The 22606-nt window shown below is 43.4% G+C and overlaps 1 pseudogene; it reads left to right on the top strand.

Moving 5' to 3' along the window:
• The window catches only part of LOC127508361 (tripartite motif-containing protein 16-like), a 32117-nt pseudogene extending 10002 nt beyond the window's left edge, over positions 1-22115 (top strand).
• Positions 22116-22606: the final 491 nt, after the last annotated feature.

Genomic DNA, 22606 nt, shown 5'->3' with positions numbered 1-22606 from the left:
GTTTGCTGCTGGTAAACAGCTGAGACATTCTTCAAAATATCTTCTGTTGTGTCTCACAATAGACTGAAAGTCATACAGGTTTGGAACGATATAAAACTAGACACTGATGATTTCATCAGTGTCTAGTTTTATATCATTCCAAACTGCTGATGTTTCAGTTTCATATTCATTCATAATCTCATTTCAGGAAACTATTAATCTGTGGTTTGAGCCTACAGTATAAACTTGGTCTTTAACCCTCCACCAGTTCTGGATTCATGTAACTTTAATTTTTGTGTGATAGTAGTTTATTGTGTCATTTCCTGTTATTGGTTTGTCCTCCAGAAACAGCTGAAGGAGACGCAGATAAAGATCCGTCAGAGAATCCAGCAGAGACAGAAAGATCTTCAGCAGCTGAGAGAGGCTGTGAGTCTCATAAGGTGAGTCTGGAGGAGAAGAGAAGTTTGAGACGTCTCAGTTTGGACTCTGTCAGTCCCGCTGAAGCCACTGTGTGATTGTGATGTGTGTCCTAACAGCGCTCTGCACAGACAGCAGTGGAGGACAGTGAGAGGATCTTTACTGAGCTCATCCGCTCCATTGAGAGAAGCCGCTCTGAGGTCACACAGCTGATCAGAGATCAGGAAAAGGCTGCAGTGAGTCGAGCTGAAGAACGACTGGAGCGACTGGAGCAGGAGATCAATGATCTGAGGAGGAGAGACGCTGAGCTGGAGCAGCTTTCACACACACATGATCACATCCATTTCCTGCAGGTAACAGAGATCTAGAAGAACAGGATCATAGTGGACTTGAGCAAGAGAAACATTTCATGAGAGCAGAATGAGCCGTTGACTGAGATGTTGTCAGGAATTCAGTCAGATTCAGTCAAGTGTGTGTTATCATGTAATCATCAGTCGTAATACATTATTAGAATAAATTATTAGGCAAACACCATTAACTAATTTCTCCTTCTGTTTTCTTCTGTTTTGAATTTCCACCCAAATAGATTTTTCATAATCTTTTTAATTAAATCTTTTATTTCTACTACAATATTTTCAGTAATTGTCTCTAAAATTGGGTCAGGTGATCTTCAAACCTGATAAGATTGATTTTTATTCCATAACTGTTTGCCTGTAACACATTGATGAATTTGTCCATGACGACTCCATACAGGAAGTGAGGCTGTATATTAGCAATGCTTGTTAAAACCAAACAAAACCTGATCTAGAGATTTTGCCTTAAGGGTGCTTGTGAGTTTCAGTGACACTAACCAGTCAAAAGTTACAAAAAATGGTCAATCTACTCATAGACTTTGAACTGCTTTTCCTTAAATCTTCTTAATAATACAACGTGACTCCATTGATCTGCTCGACCTGCTACGCAGATATTTATTATCCTAGCAGTTGTTTTATCATCCAAACCTTTTCCTAGAAAGTTCACACGCAGTCCCTTGTGATAAAGAAGTGTGCTTAATTCTACTGAATGTGCACTTGTAGATAATTACTTAAAATCTTAAAAGTATTTTTTTTTGGACTTGGATATAATTTAATATTAATGAAATAAAAGGCCACTTAAAAGAGAGACACTTTCATGTTTCTTAACACACTTAAGTACACTTTTAAAAAGTGCACTTTGTAAAAATAACAAATTAAATGTTTTTCTTTAAAGTACATTTTAAATCATTGTTTTAGTATTCTTTTGTCGTGCTTTAAAGAAGTACACTTATTCTGTGTTGACTAGCATACTAAAGCACATGTAAAGTACTTGGTTATCATTTTAACTGTAGTGTGTTTTTTTTTATATATATATATATATATATATATATATAATATATAATTTGAAAAAAAATAATTAAGTGTCCAAGAACATTACATTCAATCTCCTCTTAAGTATATATATATATATATATATATATTTTTTTTTTTTTTTTATTATATTATTTCTGGAATAATAACAGTATGTATGTATAGTAAAAAAAGTAAAAGTATGCTAAAGTGCACTTCTTTTTCACAAGGACTGTAAGTGTCAAATATTAGAGTTTGTAGCATTAAATAATGAATATGAGAAGAATGTAGCTGATTGTGTGAAAGTGCTGAATTGAGGCGAGTTACTGAAGATATGTCAAGTCAACAAGAGACACACTGATAGTAGTGCAGGTTCCCTTTTGAAAGGGAACTCACGCTGCGCTGAAACGCTAGGGGAACGCCTCCGCGTGAATCGGTGTCTGAAACACTTATCCTTTGCACACATTCCAATTCACAAAAATTAAAGGATATAAAGCGAGTCGGTACTGAGCTTGTCTGAGTTTATTAAGAAATGTAAGACAAAAATAATGTTTTCAGAGATGAAAGCATAGATGCTATCTTTTGTTTTGCTCACTTAACACTAATCACTTAACACTAAACTGCCAATAATGTAAGCCACTGGGAGACCGCAGACAGCTGTCATTCACTGTATGAAATTTTATTTAACAAAATTCGGGAGGCACATGTTCAGGTAATCAACCAATCAGTGCAAGAGGAAGCTGGTATATAAAGCCGTCTCTCAACTCTATCCTGCGACAAGTTTCACAGCATCCCTCCACCACCCCATCACCTCACTCTTGGCTGGTTTCTATCCCAGTTAAGAAGGGGAAGTACTCTGGGTTCGGGCCAAATTCCGAGCTCGGAGCCCTCCCCCGGACAGCACGCCAAATACGCATTAAATTACTATACAAATTACTTTTTTTTTAATTTTTTTTTTTTATTTCACGTATGTGTAAACTCATGAAATTGCATTAATAAAAACCCAGTTAATATTAAGAATTGCAATACAAAGTACTTTTCCAACATTAAGTTTTAATAGTATTATCGTGATGTGACTGTGGGGGCGGAAACTTTCATGATGCAGCCTTGCACACCTACTAGACCGTCTCATTCTAGTGTTTAATTGCTGAGGAGGACACTAGCCCACAGGCCTCAGAAGGACTGGACTAGGAAGGACGCAGTCTCAGTAGGATGCAGCCTTCCGTTTGAGAAACACCCATCTAATCACAGCAATATCATATTGACCGGCGACAACCCATGACATCATAATGGTGTGACCCGAAAGTATATAAGGGGCGCCTAGATAACATGTCATCTTCTTTTGGTCTTCAGGGACTGTTATGTGTGAAGCACTATCACTAGCAAAATGAAAGGCCCTTTTCATATGGTGAATAGTATGCTCCTTGCTGTAGCCCCGCATTTCATAAGCTAGTTACTGTTAGGCCCTAGCTAGGCTCGCTCTTAAGCCAGCTGAATGAAAGTTCAAGTGCTGGGTTGATTATGGGTGGCTTTTTCAAAAAAAGGCCCCCATTCCCCTAAGGCTAAGTACAGATATCATTTCTGCCGTGAGTGAGTCTCTATGGTAGGCCTCCACCCTGTAGCTTTCTCAGGGTCATGCGGATGGTACTCCCTTGTTAAACAAGGTGTTATCTGTGTGCTTTGCTTTTAGCTCTGTTTTTATCTGCCCTGCACCATTGTGACTCAGGCCGAGCGGTATTTTGACCTTCACTGTGGGCTGCTCATTTAGTATGCTCCCTTGCAGCCCAAGCATTGCCAAGAGCTGACGCCCGTGCTCTCCTGGAGTAGTAGGCCCAAAGGGGCCTCCACCAGGGCATGATGGCGTAAGTTTGTTCTCCCCTTGCTTAAAGGGTAAAAAGTGTTGTTACTGAGTACACTGCTTGTTGGCAATGTAGCAGTCTATCTGTGTTACTAGCCTTGCTATAAGGTAGTAGGCCTTAGCAGGCCTCCCTTCAGAGTGAGTCCCCACCATGTTGGGCTCTTAGCAGCCAGCAGACATGCTGTCAGGTAGCTGGCCTTAGCAGACCTCCCTGTGAGCAGCCCCCAGTAAATGGGTTTCTGGTAGCTATTATGATTACCATCAGATAGTAGGCCTTAGCAGGCCTCTCTGTGGCGAGCCCCCATTAGTGTGGATGTTGTAGCAACAAGACACGCTCCAGGTAGCTGGCCTTAGCAGGTCTCCCTGTGAGCGAGCCCCCAACACTTTGGGGCTCTGAGCAGCTTTGAGATGTTTCTACAACTTGATTGGAGTCCACCTGTGGTAAATTCAGTTGATTGGACATGATTTAGAAAGGCACACACCTGTCTATATAAGATCCCACAGTTAACAGTGCATGTTAGAGCACAAACCAAGCCATTAAGTCTGAAGAATTGTCTGTAGACCTCCAAGACAGGATTGTATCGAGGCACAGATCTGGGGAAGGGAACAGAAACATTTCTGCAGCATTGAAGGTCTCGATGAGCACAGTGACCTCCATCATTCATAAATGGAAGAAGTTTGGAACCACCAGAGCAAGCTGCCCGGCCAAACTGAGTGATCAGGGGAGAAGTGCCTTACTCAGGGAGGTGACCAAGAACCGGATAGTCACTGTGACAGAGCTCCAGCATTTCTCTGTGGAGAGAGGAGAACCTTCCAGAAGAACAACCATCTCTGCAGCACTCCACCAATCAGGCCTGTATGGTAGAGTGGCCAGACGGAAGCCACTCCTCAGTAAAAGGCACATGACAACCCGCCTGGAAGACTCTCAGACCATGAGAAACAAAATTCTCTGGCCTGATGAAACAAAGATTGAACTCTTTGGCCTGAATAGCAAGCGTATGTTTTTCAACGGCAGGAACTGGGAGACTAGTCAGGATCGAGGGAAAGATGAATGCAGCAATGTACAGAGACATCTTTGATGAAAACCTGCTCCAGAGCGCTCTGGACCTCAGACTGGGCCGAAGGTTCATCTTGCATCAGGACAACGACCCTAAGCACACAGCCAAGATAACAAAGGAGTGGCTATGGGACAACTCTGTGAATGTCCTTGAGTGGCCCAGGCAGAGCCCAGTCTTAAAACCGATTGAACATCTCTGGAGAGATCTGTTTATAAACTTTATTTATAAAATATAATTTGCATTCTCTCGAGACGCAGACATGTAAGAGGCTGACATTTAGCTGAACATACTAGTTTAATTAGTGACACAGCCTACATTTTAAAATCTTTATTTGAATATGGCAACATGATGCCTCATTCTACAATATTTTTTATAATTAAATTGCTGACAGAGACTCCTCCCCCATCAGCCAGTCACTGTGTGCATTGTCCATAGCAACGAGGTCAACCCCTCTGTAGCGAATCAGTACAGGTATTTAATTAATTTATGGGTGAAATATATGAATATAATAAATCATAAAGCTTTATGATTAATTATAATACATATACCGACCCGAGAGGGAATTATACATATATTGTGAATTAATTACAACGAATTATAATCAATCACATATATGATTAGTTCTGGTTTGATAATAATTTAGAGAAACTATTAGTTTGTCCAGCAAACCGTTAGCTCCTCATAGCCGATTATAAAAGGAAGGTTTTTCTCTGGCCACGAGAAAGACTTCCTATTCTAGCATCAATGCGTAAAGCAAGGATACTGGATCGAAACGTTAAAGTGACCTGGGTTTGTTGCATGAGCAAAAAAAACAATCGAGCATGAATATAATGTATTTAATATATGAAACTACGGATACAGAGACTATACTACTAGACATACACAAACAATACACATATATGGAAAACGAAAGTAAAGTCAAGAAAACAGAGGTGATCAAAGGAATGGCAACTTACTAACAGTTAAAACCTTTGAGAGCCAGCAAGGAAACTCCGCTTACACATCGAGCTTAAAACGCTTTGGAAAGAATGGTTCTATACTTGCATAGGTTCAGGTGCTGTGGTCGTTTCGTGTTTCTGCAGGAGTTTCGGTGCGTGCGGCTGAAGCGATTGGTCCTTTTCCGAGAAGGTGTTCTTCGGCGGGATTTTCAAACAAGGGTTTAACTTAAGAGTAAGATAACCGGAAAGGAAAGAAAAAGAGTCCGTCTCCTAGGCGATGAAGAGTGAAGACTTAGGGCGACGGATGAAGAGGGTTTGACAAAGAAACTTGTTGCCAAAGGATGGTCGTCCCGAAGAGAGGGGGCGCGTGATGGAAGCGCGGTCGCCGAGACGTCCGGGAGAGACGTGTGTTAAATGGCGAGAGACAATCGAGAGACAATGAGAGATGCGTGTCGTTGTGTTTTAAGGACAACAGGCCAGAACGCCTCCTGGGATACATCAGCCAATGATGAGGGTGCGATTTTGGCGGGCAAACTCTTTCTTTGTCTCCATTTATGACCTAATTTGCATGGTTTACGAAGTGTCCGATCTGAGTACATTTTCTTCAAAGTACCATTAAAAATAGAAGAATGCATTTTACAGTCATGTGACATACATTTTCAATTAGAGCATAACGAAAGCTTTACAATGAGACCAAACTTGTCAGATGGCAAAGACATAAAAGGTGAGATACAGTTTATACTTGAGTTTTATCGTTTAGAAGAAAACTAATACAACTACAGTCGTAGCTAAGCTTATATACTAGGGATAAATACATGCACCTTTAAATACAGCGACGGGTACATATTGGCACAGTCATATTTGGAGGATAAATGTACATTCACAATCTCCATGCGTGTTTGTGAGTGTATGTGTGTGTGTATTGGGGTTGTGGCCAGTGTCTGTGACCATATGTCCTTTAGTCCCACCAGGGTGACTCTTTGAAGTCTCTGGGGCTGGATAGAATGTGTTCTGTTTTTCTTTACTGGGGTAACAAAGGTGCCAATGGGGCAATTGGTCCCGGACTTGCCGGAGCCGATTCGTGATTTACATGCACAGTTCAGGAGGCTAAAAGCATTCTGAAGATTCTAACTTTGATTGACCCCGCCGGATCTATCCAGACGCTACAATCCCCCTTTCGGCCAACGAAGTTCCTGTGCGGACTTTGTTGGACGGTAACAAGGTTCGATGGCACATGGATCCGGATGGTCAAGCAGCAGGTGGTTCCTACTGGTTCTCTGTCCATCTCGATGAGGCTGGGCATTTTCTTTGCCTTGAAACTTCCTCTCCTCTGTCTCCTTTTGAAGCCTTGAGGAAGGGCAGATAGGCACTTGTCCATGGACTCTTGCATCCCTTTGGTCCCTTCGGATAGGATGGAGGCCAGGCCCAGGGTGAGTGCGTACTTGATTGCTATGGAGAGGCAGAGGGCTGTGTCAGCAGCTGTCCAAGCCTGGGCTATAGGTGAGCTGGTCAGGACGGGCAGTCGGGAGAGTGCTTGGAGGGCTGTATCAACGGGAGTAATGTCAATTAGCTGGGACCCCCTTTTCTCAATCATCAGTTCCAGTTCTGGATCTAAGGTGTGGTTGTGATTTCCGGAGGAGGATGAGATTTCCAGTTCTGACGGGTCCTCTTCGCTTGAGAGACGGTACACTGCCAGATTGTTGAGGTGAAGGATGGAACCCAGGGGTACCTGGATCCACATACTTTGATTGGGCAGGCTGACACGAGTGGCCGTGTCGTGCTGATTGTAGGTTAGGGTGTCGATGCGAGTGGGGGTGTGGACGAGCAGTCGAGCGCCCACAATCTTGGCTCGTGTTCCGATGACTGGGGTGTGAGGCTTGGCCTCGGCGGGGCAGCGTGTGTCGCTGATCACGGGCTGCAACCGGCAGATTCCTTCAGTGTGTTCTCTGAGGGAAGGCTTGTTAGAGCCGAAGCAGTGAATGTCTTTGGTCAAAATGCACCTGCTCAAATGGGGAGCCAGATACAGCTGTGGGTCGCTGTAGTGGTAGACTATCACATCTGAGGTATGTATCTTGGGATGGATGTTACCTTGCCACCACCTGACATTGACCTTGTCTTTGGGTCTGTAGATGTTATCTGGTTCACCGATGGGTGGATTGAGAAGGACGCCCACCTCATTCTGCTCTGGCTTGGCGCGCAGTAGGATGGCAGCACCCAGAGAGTCAGCGAGGTGGGCTGGAACAGTCTTGGTGGGTCTGCCAGTAGCAAAGTCCAGCATAGTTTGTACAGGGTACTGAGTAATCCTATTTACAGCCACGCTCTACATAGAGAAGCTAACTTCTCGCAGCAGGTATGTTATCAGAGCTATACCCAGCTGACTTTGGGCAAAGTCATTTTGGAAGACTGTAAATAGTTGCTTCATTGAGTTCACCGTTTGGGTCAGCAGGAAACTGTGAGTACCGAGAACCACCACAATACCTTCCCAGGATTTGCCGATGGTTTGCAGGGTTTGACGCTGCTTTGCGAGTTGTTTTCTCAGCTGTGGGCGGAGCTCGTCGAGGTGCTGGTGAGTGGAGTAGGCTGTAATGATGCTGGGGTCTCCTGGTTGGTACAGGTGCACCGGCAGCGTCACCTGCCGCGCCGTCATTAGTTCAGTGGGGGACACCCGAGTTGACTCCGGTGTGGTGTCCATGGTGGCTATGAACCCCAGAGGAAGTTTTACATTCCAGTCTTTCTGGTTGACTGACCATGAGAATGTGACTCCTCTGCGTTGCAGTGGGGTTCTGGGATTTGTGTTTGCAGTTTGGACTTGACAGCAAACCTGACATCCTCTGACATCCTCTGCCACATCTTGCTGCATGCTGGGCCAGTACGCCACTTGTTTTAATGTCTCATCAGTGGTTCTGGTGCCATGGTGTCTGGCATATGATATGTCGTGGGCGTATATCAGTTCACCCCCCTTTTGGCCTTGTGGCATTACAAGCTTTGGCGCTGTGAGGTCGTCAAGGACATGTTTTAGGATGTTTAGTCCCACACGCAGCATGTGGTTGATCCCATGCAGCCGTTTGTGGCTAGGGGTCGCCGTGGGACCAGATGCCGTGATCGGGAGGTTGGAGGGGTTTGAGTGGTGGTTTAAAACAGTTCGTAAGGAAGTGTTGGTAATTTTGGTTGTCAGTGGCAGTGGCCGTAAGGTGGGAAATGTTGCAGGAACAGAACGCTGGCTGCAGGTTGCTGCTGCCACACTAAGGGTGGGTGACTGGGGTGGGGGTGACCGTAGATTGTTATGCAGCGTGCCAGTCTTGGCACGGGCAGTAGTTTGGTCGTTTGCGCCTTTGCCACGCCCTGGTTGTTTTGAATGTCTTTTCACCTTTTTCCAATAAACGATCATGTCATGTGTTTGGGTGATGTCATCACGTGTTTGGAACAGGTGTTGATGTTTCACCAACATGTTGTATTCAGTCCTGAAATTAGTTTGTTTCCAGCCTGGAAGATGGCATGTGAAACTAGGTCTGGCATTGCATGAGTCTGTGCAAATGAGGAGTTCTTTGATGTTATGGGCTGAGGCAACTTGAAGGGTTATGAGAGTAGCTGCTACTTCAACATACTGACGTGACTGGGGACCCCACCTGAAGTTCTGTGGTTGGCAGGGTTGTTTGTTTAACCATCGCACCCCTGCACCTGCCTGTAGGATGCCCTCATGGCTGTAGGAATGTCCATCGACGTAGGCCGTGGGCATACCTTGGCACGCATTCTCTTCGAAGTACTTGTGACAGGTTGGTTGTTGTTGTTGGGGTACTTCTACCTCAAATGTCAAAGCTGGTGTGTTGTTTAGGGTTTGACCACGTCTCATGTTGAGCCGAACAGCACCCCCTTTGGTGTAAGCTGGTACTACAGCTTCCTGTATGTTGAGCAGGATGCAGACCTCTGGGATGGTCTGGTCTGACAGGAAATTGGCAGTGTTGACGGGAACAACAGGGGACTGTAAAGTCATTGGAGCCCACACCAACTCATTAGCACTGTCCATATGAGCCTTAGGGTGCATCAGGGAGTCCGGAAAGACCAGGAAGTGATGGGTTAGACGCAGGTCATTCCATTTCAAGTTCAAAACGCAGATGTTTTTGGCAGTCGTCATGGTTGGCAGACGAAAGTCCAATGGGAAGTGTGTGTGCTTGTTGACACATGGGAGGTTCGGTGTTCCCTCAATAAGAGCACTTAACAGCGTGTGGCTGAAGGCTGAGTTGTCTGCCCACAGTGTGCGAATAATGTCTGTTGTAGTCACATCATTCAGCTGTGAGTCTGTGGTGACCTTGGAACAGAAGGAGTTAAAGTCTATGGTGAGTTTGCGTGTGCAGGGTAGCGAACTTGAACTTTGCCCTGAGACGGGGTTCCCGCGGCTAGCTGCAAGATTTCCCGTGACCTCTGTGACCTGACAGTCTGGCTCAGGTGACCTGGGTGACTGGAAGGGCAACGGTTCTCGTACTTGAGCCCAAATTTTCAGCTGTCTGAAGTCCAATAAGGGCTCAAAGCGATCTAGCAAGTCTTTGCCAATGAGCAAGGGAAACGTGTCCATTGGTGAAATGTATACGGGGTGTACCAAGCTCATTGGCCCAATGGTTAGATGAATGGGAGCTATTTGTTCAAGTTGGACCTCATTTTGGCTGTACGACTGCACATTTAGCTCACATCTTTGTGGTTTGAGAGTTCGATTTTGTCTCTTGGCTTTATCTCTGAGTATTTCAAAGAGGTTAGTTGACATCAAAGTGAGATCTGCTCCGGTGTCTACGAGGGCTTCAATTCTCACATCATTTTCCACAGTGATGGCTATGTACAGCTTTCGGGCCACCCCCTTTTCGATAAGGTTCCCCAGGAGTCTTGGTACCGGGGCTTGGGTGCTGACCGGTAAGCAAGTGGGGCTGGTGTCATGTGGTTCGTTAGGGAGGCAGACAACCAGAACAGCACTTTCTGGTAACTTGGAGTCTTGGTCGTCGGTGTGATGACGTGGGTTGGTTGGCTCTGGATGTGCAGTTGTCAGTTGAGGTGGCTGGGTGACGCGGTCACTCAGTGATGCGCTAACCGATTCTGTGGTTAGTGGCTGGTCGGCAGTGATTTGTGTGTGAGGTTCTGTCGGGGGTTTGTCAGGGCAGACGTTGAGGGTAGGTTTCCGTCCTAGTCATAAGGAGTCTGGCTTGTCTTTCTGGTCTTCCTTGCGGTGCTTTTCCTGAATCAGCTCTTTTAGGGCCTTCAGGATCTCTGCAGACTCAGACATAGCTGCACTGTTCTGCTCCTGTGAACGCTCGGACTTGGGCTTGTTCGGTGCATGTCGAGAGGCATTCTGTCTTTGGCGGTCGGGGCTTGAAGTTCTGGCCGATGAAGATCTGCCATTTCTGGGTCGCCGGCTGGCCTCCCAGGTGGCACTGCCCTTTGGGTTGCTGGGTAACCGGGACTTGTCCCAGACTCTTTCAGAACGCCCAGTCTGGTGCTTGGGACGGACACCCTCGTAGTGAGGCTGCCCTCTGTTGGCCGGGAACTGTCTTGACTCTCTGTGAAACGGTCTGTCACTGTGGTGCGTGTGTGCGCCCTCTAGGGCCAGTTCTGGACAGTGATCAGAGACCGGGTAAATGGTTGGATTTTTAACAGTCTTTTCAGATGCAGCCTTTTGCTTAGAATAAGCCTTGTGGGCTAAATCTCGCAGCTGTTGAGTGGACATACTCCGTGGGCAGGCCAAGACTCCCAGATGATGACTCACCGCAGGATGCAGATTTCGGAGAAACAAAGTCTTAAAGTTGAAATCTTCCTCCATTCCTGGCTCGTTACGTGCTCCGAAGTAGGCCCTTCGTAGTCTGTTGTAGTACGCTTGTGGGGTTTCCAGTCGGCCCTGTTTAAGGTCCATGGCTGCGAGGAGCCCTTGGTCCGATTCAGGGTCAGAAAACTCTCTGATCAGAGCCTGTCGCAGCTGCTGGTAGTCTGATTTGACAGCTTCTGGCTGCCGATCTAGAAAACTGCGCACATCACGGCTAGACGTGATTCGGAGTAGGTACAACCTGTCCCATGCATTCACGTTGGCCACATTTTGCAGCAGAAAGTCAATGTCCTGCAAATACGCGTGCACGTCAACGCCCCCTGCGGGGTCTGGGGTGAAAGTGGGGATATTCTTTGCTAGCTTGTCCAGATCTTTGGGAGCCATGCCGTGGCTAGTGGCACGGGTTTTCTGGAGAGGCTCCCACCCTTTTACTGTTGAAAAAGGTTCTTGGCCGCTCGCGGGTGGCATCTTGGGCAGTGGACTTTCAACCCCCTTTTGAACTAGGGATTGTTGACTGGGCCTACTGGCCAGGAGAAACTCTGTGAAGTGTGCTTCCCCTCCCAAGTCACCTTGCAGTTTATAAGAATGTTTCAGTTCTCTGTGAACAGTGTCCAATTCATCTCTTAAATAGTCTCTTTGCTGTTTCAAAGCAAGGATCTCACTTCGGGCCTGTTTAAGATGGTTTTCGCAGGCCCGGGCCTTAGCGTCCCTTTCTTTCAGTTCGATCTCTGCTCTTGCTAGGAGAGTTTCACCTTGTTGGAGTTTTCCAGTTAGTTCCTCCCTGGATTCCTTTTCCAACTGCTCTTTACACTCCGCCTCCAGGTGGAGCTCTGCAAGGGCTTTTTGGAGTCTCTCTACCTCCTCTTGCAGCTCGGGGTCGGGTTCATCCGCTGTCCCACGCTGGTCCTGGGTCTCGAGGAGTAGCTGATCGAGGTGATGTTGAGTCTGGGCCTGATTTCTTCTGGCCTCCTCGGCCTGAAGCTTGAGCGCCGCTGCTTCCTGCTCCAGGAGAGCGTTGCTCCTTTCGCTAAGCCTCACCTGGGCAATGAGGTTGTGGGCAAGGCCGCCAATGAGCTTGGCCCATTCTTTGTGGTTGTAGCTCTGCGTCGGATCGTGGGCCATTAGTCGATTTAGGTCCCCGTCCAACTGCTCACGGCTCAGGTGCTGGAGGTCACCGGCGGCGTTGGGCAGGAATGCGTTGGTCATGACGCCCAACCAGGTCTCGAGATGATCCCAGTGGGTGTCAGGGCTGGATGCTCGCGACATAGTGGCTTTACTGTTGACGAGAGAAAGACAGCACAAAAGAACCAATGCAAGCTCGCGCAGGACTAGCGCGTTACGTAATACGTAATTAGCTAAACTTTGTGTGTGATTCCAGTTAACCGGTGCAGACAGTTAGTGGAATATAGGCCAGACATTTATTGTCGATGGCCAGGAACGACCACGTGGGTTAATTGGTGTCGGCGAGTGCTGGTTTAAATAAAGATCTTGACAGGCGGAGGCTCTACGAGTCTACTAATGACTTTGGCTGCTCGGCCGTCTATCTATTATTCAGCTTCCGTGATGGCTCTCACAGGCTCTGCCTTTATGTGAAATAAAAGAGACAAACAGTAGAAAAACAGAACAGAACAGGATGGCTGCAATTTATGAGAAATAGAACAGTAAACAAATAGGAAGGAATGAAAATAGAATAGCAATAAAATACCACAAGAAGGGCTAGAGGGGAGAAGTGAAACTTCAGCTTATTACCACAGTAAGGGTTTATGACCGGGCCTGACGAGGGCGCTGTCGCGTCATAAAACCTAGAAGGATGGTATGGCTTAAGAGCAAAAGGGGTTTTGCCAACACTTCTGATTGGAGAATATCAAATATTCTGTGGCTTTCACTGAGCGAAGGGACTGTATGTCCTTAATCTCGGCCTGGGGTGATTTGTGATTGCTCAGACAAGAACTCAGTGGCGGGGGCAACCTCTCCTAGACGTTCCAACACTTGGCTGCCGTGTTCCTCGGCACCCTGTACCTTGCACTGCGATGCAACCTCTCAAACAGGGACTTTCAGCACAATTGCGTGTTTGGGCAAGGTGTTTGCGCCAACGGCCAGATTGGCGGCCAAAATTGTATTTTTCCCAACCCCAGAGTCTGACCCCGCAGGCAGTTACTCAAAGGGCGGTTCTGTCGTGCAGAACAGGGAAATTAAACAAAATTGCCTTTGTTGCCAACCTGGACTCGTTGCCTCCTTGCACCTGACACACCCAACCTGCTGATGTCCCTGCGTGTTGCCCGCGGTACGAGGTCAGAAGTGACCGAGGTTCACCCACAGCCAGTGAGAGATCCGCCAGGCTAGTTTACTCCGCTCACTGGAACTCACTGGAACAACCGTCAACTCACCACCGGTCGCTAGAGGGCCCTATTTGCAAATACACAAGTGGTCACGCAAACACAGCTTACTTGTAAATTTAAATCTTAATTTAAATCTTGTTTAAACTGAATTTAAATAATCAAGTGTGTAGGACGAAAGAATAGGGGTCTAGAATGATAGTCAGAATGAATTAGCTGAAAGCAGAAAAGAGAAAAAAAAAAAATAAGGCAAAGTAAAAAAACAATTCAGAGGCACTTGATTCAAATTTGAATTAAACTCTGTTCAATTGAATTTAAATAAGTGCGTAGAATAACAGAATGGGAAAAAGAAAGGAGAAGGTCTTCCCTATTGGAGAATTCCCTAAAGGGAATTGCTTCTTGAGCAAAATGCCAACTGATTGACACTACTTAATTTTAAATCTCAATTAAATGTTGTTTAATTAAATTTAAAAATAAGTGTATAAAATAAGGGAAACTTGGATGTGAGAATGCTGTTACCAGCAAATCACAAACAGGACACAGACCTAAGAGTGGATAAAAAATAAAAAGTAAGTAATAACAAGAAAGGAATTTCCAAAGTAAAAACTCAAGAGAGAAAGAGAGTATAATGAAAGAAAATCAAGTAGAATAATAAAATAACATAGAGCAGAGAAAATCTGTGAACACAGGAACAGCAGGAAAGGGGACAAATACTCAGAGACGGGAACTAACTTATGTGGGAGTGTCCACCAGGGGGAGCACTTTCAGAAAGTGAATTCTCTGGTTGGAAGGGAAACTTAATTTAAATTAAAAATTTAAACGTATTTAAATCAAATTTAAATCGGTAAACCACATTCCAAACACGATTGAAAAGCATAACCATCAACAAACATTTATAGCGGCAAGCTAGATTAAAGTAGCCAAAAGGAATTTGGAAACACTTCAGCTCAACGTATGGAGAGCAGAGTTAACCCAGAACGTCCACACGATGGCGTTAGTGAGTCCACACAACAATGAAGTAGGGAGGGGTGCCGCACACCTGAACAGATTGCCTTCTGGCGTCTGGTCAGAGGTACTGCATCCACCTACTTTAATTCGTGATATTTTAAATTAGCGCGTCTGTGGGGTTCTGATTCCCTTACGGCTGATTTAACTGCACTATCACGGTTACAAACTTTAGAATCTCGGCGGATTCTTTGGTGCCAGGTTACTGGACACTAATATGCCCCTTTAATACGGGTACACAATTTTGGGGATTAGTGGACCCCTGTTTGTGCAAACTTAGTGCACACGAATGTGTAACTTTTGCAGGATTTCTTCGCTGCTGTTACGAGTCACGCTGGATCAGGTCGTGGCTGGCTCCCAATTTTTACACATCAATCGGATTTCAGATAAACTGTTTTCAGATTAGATTTGCAAGAGGTAACGTGATTGGTTAGCTATGCCAATGACGTTACCCAGGGAGCGAGACGCTATTTTGAATTATTGGACGACACAGTAATTCAAATTTAATAGCGCTACAATTATGAGGCCTTCAGAAAGAGTCTGTGAGAAACTCGTCACAGCTCCTTTTCAAAAAAACTACGCTGAATACGATTCAATTCGTTTATTCAAGCGGAAATTAATATTAACTGTATATTGCAAAAAGATTGTCGCCTTTTGCAGATACGAGTTTGAAATATTAATTGGACTGCAGTTTACTTTACGGTCAACAATTGACTACAGTGTTTTTAGGCACAAATAGCTTGTTAACGTTTTTTCAGAATGAGGGACGCGTTGTCGGCTCACTCAATAAGGCGCGCATATACACATTAAATCACACAAAATTATTCTAGGTTGCTCATACACAAAACCAAGTTTAAAACGTTGCTCACGTTCTCCACCAAATAATCTGTAGCGAATCAGTACAGGTATTTAATTAATTTATGGGTGAAATATATGAATATAATAAATCATAAAGCTTTATGATTAATTATAATACATATACCGACCCGAGAGGGAATTATACATATATTGTGAATTAATTACAACGAATTATAATCAATCACATATATGATTAGTTCTGGTTTGATAATAATTTAGAGAAACTATTAGTTTGTCCAGCAAACCGTTAGCTCCTCATAGCCGATTATAAAAGGAAGGTTTTTCTCTGGCCACGAGAAAGACTTCCTATTCTAGCATCAATGCGTAAAGCAAGGATACTGGATCGAAACGTTAAAGTGACCTGGGTTTGTTGCATGAGCAAAAAAAACAATCGAGCATGAATATAATGTATTTAATATATGAAACTACGGATACAGAGACTATACTACTAGACATACACAAACAATACACATATATGGAAAACGAAAGTAAAGTCAAGAAAACAGAGGTGATCAAAGGAATGGCAACTTACTAACAGTTAAAACCTTTGAGAGCCAGCAAGGAAACTCAGCTTACACATCGAGCTTAAAACGCTTTGGAAAGAATGGTTCTATACTTGCATAGGTTCAGGTGCTGTGGTCGTTTCGTGTTTCTGCAGGAGTTTCGGTGCGTGCGGCTGAAGCGATTGGTCCTTTTCCGAGAAGGTGTTCTTCGGCGGGATTTTCAAACAAGGGTTTAACTTAAGAGTAAGATAACCGGAAAGGAAAGAAAAAGAGTCCGTCTCCTAGGCGATGAAGAGTGAAGACTTAGGGCGACGGATGAAGAGGGTTTGACAAAGAAACTTGTTGCCAAAGGATGGTCGTCCCGAAGAGAGGGGGCGCGTGATGGAAGCGCGGTCGCCGAGACGTCCGGGAGAGACGTGTGTTAAATGGCGAGAGACAATCGAGAGACAATGAGAGATGCGTGTCGTTGTGTTTTAAGGACAACAGGCCAGAACGCCTCCTGGGATACATCAGCCAATGATGAGGGTGCGATTTTGGCGGGCAAACTCTTTCTTTGTCTCCATTTATGACCTAATTTGCATGGTTTACGAAGTGTCCGATCTGAGTACATTTTCTTCAAAGTACCATTAAAAATAGAAGAATGCATTTTACAGTCATGTGACATACATTTTCAATTAGAGCATAACGAAAGCTTTACAATGAGACCAAACTTGTCAGATGGCAAAGACATAAAAGGTGAGATACAGTTTATACTTGAGTTTTATCGTTTAGAAGAAAACTAATACAACTACAGTCGTAGCTAAGCTTATATACTAGGGATAAATACATGCACCTTTAAATACAGCGACGGGTACATATTGGCACAGTCATATTTGGAGGATAAATGTACATTCACAATCTCCATGCGTGTTTGTGAGTGTATGTGTGTGTGTATTGGGGTTGTGGCCAGTGTCTGTGACCATATGTCCTTTAGTCCCACCAGGGTGACTCTTTGAAGTCTCTGGGGCTGGATAGAATGTGTTCTGTTTTTCTTTACTGGGGTAACAAAGGTGCCAATGGGGCAATTGGTCCCGGACTTGCCGGAGCCGATTCGTGATTTACATGCACAGTTCAGGAGGCTAAAAGCATTCTGAAGATTCTAACTTTGATTGACCCCGCCGGATCTATCCAGACGCTACACCTCCCTTACTCTTAGCTTAAGACTTCTCTCTATTCCTTAGTAAAAGTTTGTCTTAGCAGCTTTGTGAATAGGTTTTAAGAGAAATCTCTTTGCTAAGAACTTTTACTGCTATTTAGGAGAACTCTTAGTGGTAAGATAAAATGTTTTGCAAATACAGCTCCTAGTCAGCCTCCCTGGTGGCATTCAGGGTTGATTTTGTTCCCCTGAGAAGTGACTGGCTGGGGTTCCTTCGGGCCCCCTAGCCACACTCCCTTAAAGGGACCCCTTCAGTTGAAGTTGTTGGTCCTAGGCCTTTGAGTAGCCTTGGCAGGCCTTCATGTGTATAATATGGTGGCCTCTTTGAGGCTTATAGCTCGGGCTTTGACCGCAGGGAGTGCTGTCACTGACAGTCCAGTTGTGTACCCGTAGGTAGATTGGGTCTGGCATTTCATTTGAAACTGGTTGATTTTGACAGTTGTCACTGTGATACATTGGCATGCACTCCCCTCAGCATGGCGGCGTGGGTATATCGTTCCCTGAGAACAGGGAACGAGACACTGTGTCTTTCAGCCATGCCTCTGGGCCTGCCAGCATACAGTTCCTTCAGACGATAAGTGGATGACATATTATCTAGGCGCCCCTAGCATTTTGACGCAGTGTCTCGTTCCCTGTTCTCAGGGAACCATGGTTACATGCATAACCTGAGACGTTATTGGCTGAAGTTATGATTTCTGTTTTCTGTAGACTTTCCAGTCTCTCTCAGCACCTCCTGGATCTACAGACAAACCTGATGATACCTTCAGTTCTCTCTTCTCTTTTGATGGCATGAGAGAATCTGTTTATCTGCTGAAAGACAAACTGGAGGATTTCTGCAAAGAGGAGATCAAGAAGATCTCTGTCAGAGGTAAAGTCCTGCGGCTCGTTTATGAAGACGTGCGTATAAAGATCCTAAATGTGAATGTACAACAGTTTCCGAAATGTTCCTACGATTTATAAAACGTCCATTTGCCCAAAAAAATGTTCTTAAATGCATCTTACTTTATAAATCACAGTTCATCTTAAATTCAAGTGCAATGTGAACAAGTGCATCAAATCCACCTACAGAATGGCCACATATATCCCTTGATGGATCAGAAGTACGGCACTTATCATCATGAGCAAGTGTTTATATATACACATGATGACGTAGGATGAAATTCATGGAATTCAGGGTCAAGTCCAATATGTGTGTTTTATAAATGAGGCCCCTGGAGATTCAATTGCCCTCAGAAATGATCCTCCATCGTCTAATTTCATAAAGCATCATATTAGAAATGTCTTGTATAAATTAATGTAATTTATATTGTCAATTCTCTTCAGATTGTTCATGTCTCTTTATTTCCACAGTCAATTTCAACAACATGAATCCCAAGATGAGGAACGACTTCCTGCAGTGTAAGTCACTAAGAAAACAAGCAGAAAAACTCACTGAATGTGTTCATGTTCTTCCTGTAGAAGGTGAAAGAAATCATGATAGAAGAGTTTAATAATTGATCATGTAAATGATGATTTGCACAGGATATCTGGTCAGCTGATACACAGTACTGAGACATTGATGATACATTGAACATTGAGCCATGAAGAGTTCAGATACATTAAAAGATCAGACAGATTCATAATTCCTGATTTTGATGTGTTTTCTCTCCATCAGATTCCCATCAGCTCACTCTGGACCTGAACACAGTGAATGAATACCTCCGTCTGTCTGAGAGGAATAGAGTGATTACTGACACTGACACTGACACAGTCCAGCCGTATCCTGATCATCCAGACAGATTTGAACAGAAGTGGCAGGTGTTGTGTAGAGAGAGTGTGTGTGGACGCTGTTACTGGGAGATTGAGTGGAGTGGGCATGTGTATATATCAGTGTCATATAAGAGCATCAGCAGGAAAGGATGGGGTCATGAGTGTTTGTTTGGAGGTAATGATCAGTCCTGGAGTTTGAACTGCTCACCTTCCAGATACTCATTCATACACAATAAGATACGCACTGTTCTCCCTTTAAAGTCCATCAGTGGTAGAATAGGAGTGTATGTGGATCACAGTGCAGGAACTCTGTCCTTCTACAGCATCTCTGACACAATGAGCCTCATCCACACAGTCCAGACCACATTCACTCAGCTGCTCTATCCTGGGTTTTATGTTGGTACTGGATCATCAGTGAAACTGTGTTGATGTTTCAGAACAGATTGTAGAGAGATTTTATCCATAATACTTTGAGCTGCATGATAAATCAGTAACAGTGAGATGATACAGAGTCTCTTATTTTCTCTTCATTACATTAATACAGCTGAACGTCTGCGACTGAAAGAACAGAACAGAATAAATGTATCACATCTTCATATAGATAGATATAGATATAGGTGTGTGTGTGTGTGTGTATGTTATGCTGAGTGACGATGTGGATCTGCTTTTCTCAAGCTCTAATTGTGTTGATGGAAATCATATTCATTTAGTATTTATTGTAGTGACATAAACATACATAATCATTTTTTATTATTATCAAAAGCACCTTTCAGTTAAATGATCAAACACAGGGTTCATTACAAAATTAACAGATTGAGGATAGTGTGGTTTTGAATAATGAAATAACAGAAACAGATGTGAACAATGTAGAATGAAGATGTGGAAAATTACATTAGTAGTGGAGAAAATAGTGTCGGAAAAAATCACAATTCAAAATGTGAAGCACTTTCTGAGATTTCAGATATTGGGTCACAAGTGATGAAAACATGAACTCTTTAGAAGAAATGAATGACTCTTGACGTAACGTTTAGTAAAGTTGATTATGTAAAATACACTTGTCAACATTTGAAGTGGATCAAAACCTTTCATCAAAGTTGTCCTAAAACCTTCTTTGGACAACTTAGTTTGATTAACTTTTTTGATCCACAAATTTTGACTACTTTAGTTCTTTTTTCAGATATGGAGAAATTTATAAGTATCAGTGTTGTTGTGGCAAAAAACAGTGAGCTCTGAAAATCTGGATAAAAAGAAAAAACTCCAGCTGAAAAGATGTTAATGAAAATAAGGCATAATTATGCTTTTTCTTTTCTGTCTCTGTCTTGCTTCTCTATTTGGGTGTGTGGAGAGTTGGATCATGGATCATTAAATATTACAGTTTTTCTCAATTGATCACAACTATAAACACAATCTCAGAACTACGAACCAACTTGTACAAACCTCAAACTGTCACGTCAAAATCAAATATTTTAATCAAAATCATATTCTCTTTTGTCAGAATCAATCTTTGGCCTCAGATGAGACACAAAAAAACCTACAAATACACAGCCTACTTTCCTGCCCAGTGAACACTAGTGAGATTAATTCAAAAATCTCTTTTAGGGATTCAGGAATGATTTTGCTGCTCAATGTATACAACATAAATGAAAGAGTGCAGATACAGTAAAATACAACAATGAGCTTCAGGAAGAAATCATTTTCATAACACTACTGTAAAATGATCTTACAGTAGATGAAAAACACTAGAAAAGAAAAGTTCAAATACCAAAGAATTGAATATGAACTCAGTACGTAACAATACAGTATAGTCAATTATAGTACAGTAAAAAATAAACAAAATCAGCCTCCTCTGGACCTTCGGCCAAATGACATTAAAGTATACAGTACTGTAGCAGTTTCTTGAAAAGACTTTCTCTACATCCCTTACCTGCCAGGCAAAGGGAAAAACCCTCTGGTGTGCCGGATTCAGCCATGACAACACAGTCCACACCTAACTCTTCCTCATCATCGTGAGAATGTGTTTAGAGTTTTGCAAAAGTGCATGAGATTTGCAAATGGTGTCTTAACTACCTGAACTTGCTTAATGTTTTACAGAAAGAGTGATTTATTTGACAAATTGGTTTACGCTATTGAGAATTTGGTTCAGAGAATGGGATTTAGTGTTTTATCAATTCAGAAAAACTGTAAAAACTCTGTAGATGATTCTTTCAGCTCTCTCTCTAGTGTTAGGATGCATTTTCTAAAGCACATAATTGCCTGTGCTCATATTTATATTATCCTGAGATTCTTATCGTCAGTTTTGCTACTTAATGTTTACTCGTAGATAAATGTGTGCTATTTGAGTTTACATTGATGCTTGTGTTAATTATATGATGTGTTTGTGTTTTATGAATGAGAACATGGTTAAACTTTAAAAAAAAAAAGCCCTAATTTTACACAAGTTCGGGGTCATAAGACCTTTAATGTTTCTTTTGTTCTCTTTTGCTCACCATAGCTGCATTTATTTGATCAAAAATACAGTAAAAGAAGTAATTGTCACAATCACACCAGCCTCTCCCTCACTCATCTGACCGTCACACTCACCAGAGTCCTGAACATGGAATACATTTCCCATCATCCTCCCTGGGCACTAGTCTCTCTAGTACATTAGAAACTGTCGCACCCATCAGATTAAAAAAGGTTAGAGAACAAAGTACTGCACCATGGTACAACAGTATTACTCACGCTCTCAAGAGAAACTTGTAACCTAGAGCATGTGATAGAAAATTTTATATAAGCAATAACATAATACATGTATAAGTAGTCTCAGACTGAACTGATGGCAAACTTTCATGTGTACATGACTGAATTTCTGTAACCCTTTACTAAAAACCAGCAAAAACCGGTTTATATGTGCTTGTGATATGTTTGGAACAGCCTGTGTTTGTTAACGCCTGGACCCTAGACCTGGAGGAGTAACGTATAAATAAGGCAAAGACAAATTCTGCTTTGTCTTCTTACTGAAGAGCACTCTAAGTCAGATGACCTTATTGCAAGAATAAAAAAAGATTGAAAGGCCTTTGTGTTGTCTGGGTTCTCATTTCAGCCTCACTAGTAAGATTTTCCACGACAAACTTGGTGACAAGGATGGGATCCTGTGAGTGATTCATCTGGACCAAAGGGCATTGGTGACTGATTATCCTAATGAGATTGAAGATTAGCCTTTACCCCACGAGAATTCAGGGATAAGGGGGCCGATGTCAGAGGGCCCAGATGTTCACCGCCATAATCTCAAAGAACACCTGAATTTGCATTAAAACTGGGAAAAAATATAAGCCAAACTTAGAGTTTGTACCAGTAGTATGAAGGTTCACACCAGTTCATGTGAGGCAACAGTTGTACAAGTTTGTATGACAAGGTGGTGCCAAGTTTGGGCACCAGAGATCACTGTGGTGAGAATCAAAGATATGAAAAGAAGAGTATGCAAGTAGAGTGACAGTTGAGAAAAATGGGGTCCAGAACCACTATATCAAAACTGACACCTGAAGATTTAGATAGTCCCATATATAA

Source organism: Ctenopharyngodon idella, chromosome 3, assembly GCF_019924925.1.
Source record: "Ctenopharyngodon idella isolate HZGC_01 chromosome 3, HZGC01, whole genome shotgun sequence".
Classification (NCBI taxonomy): Eukaryota; Metazoa; Chordata; class Actinopteri; order Cypriniformes; family Xenocyprididae; genus Ctenopharyngodon; species Ctenopharyngodon idella.
The sequence above is the reverse complement of the archived record's forward strand: the minus strand, read 5'-3'. Positions and strand labels throughout refer to the sequence as shown.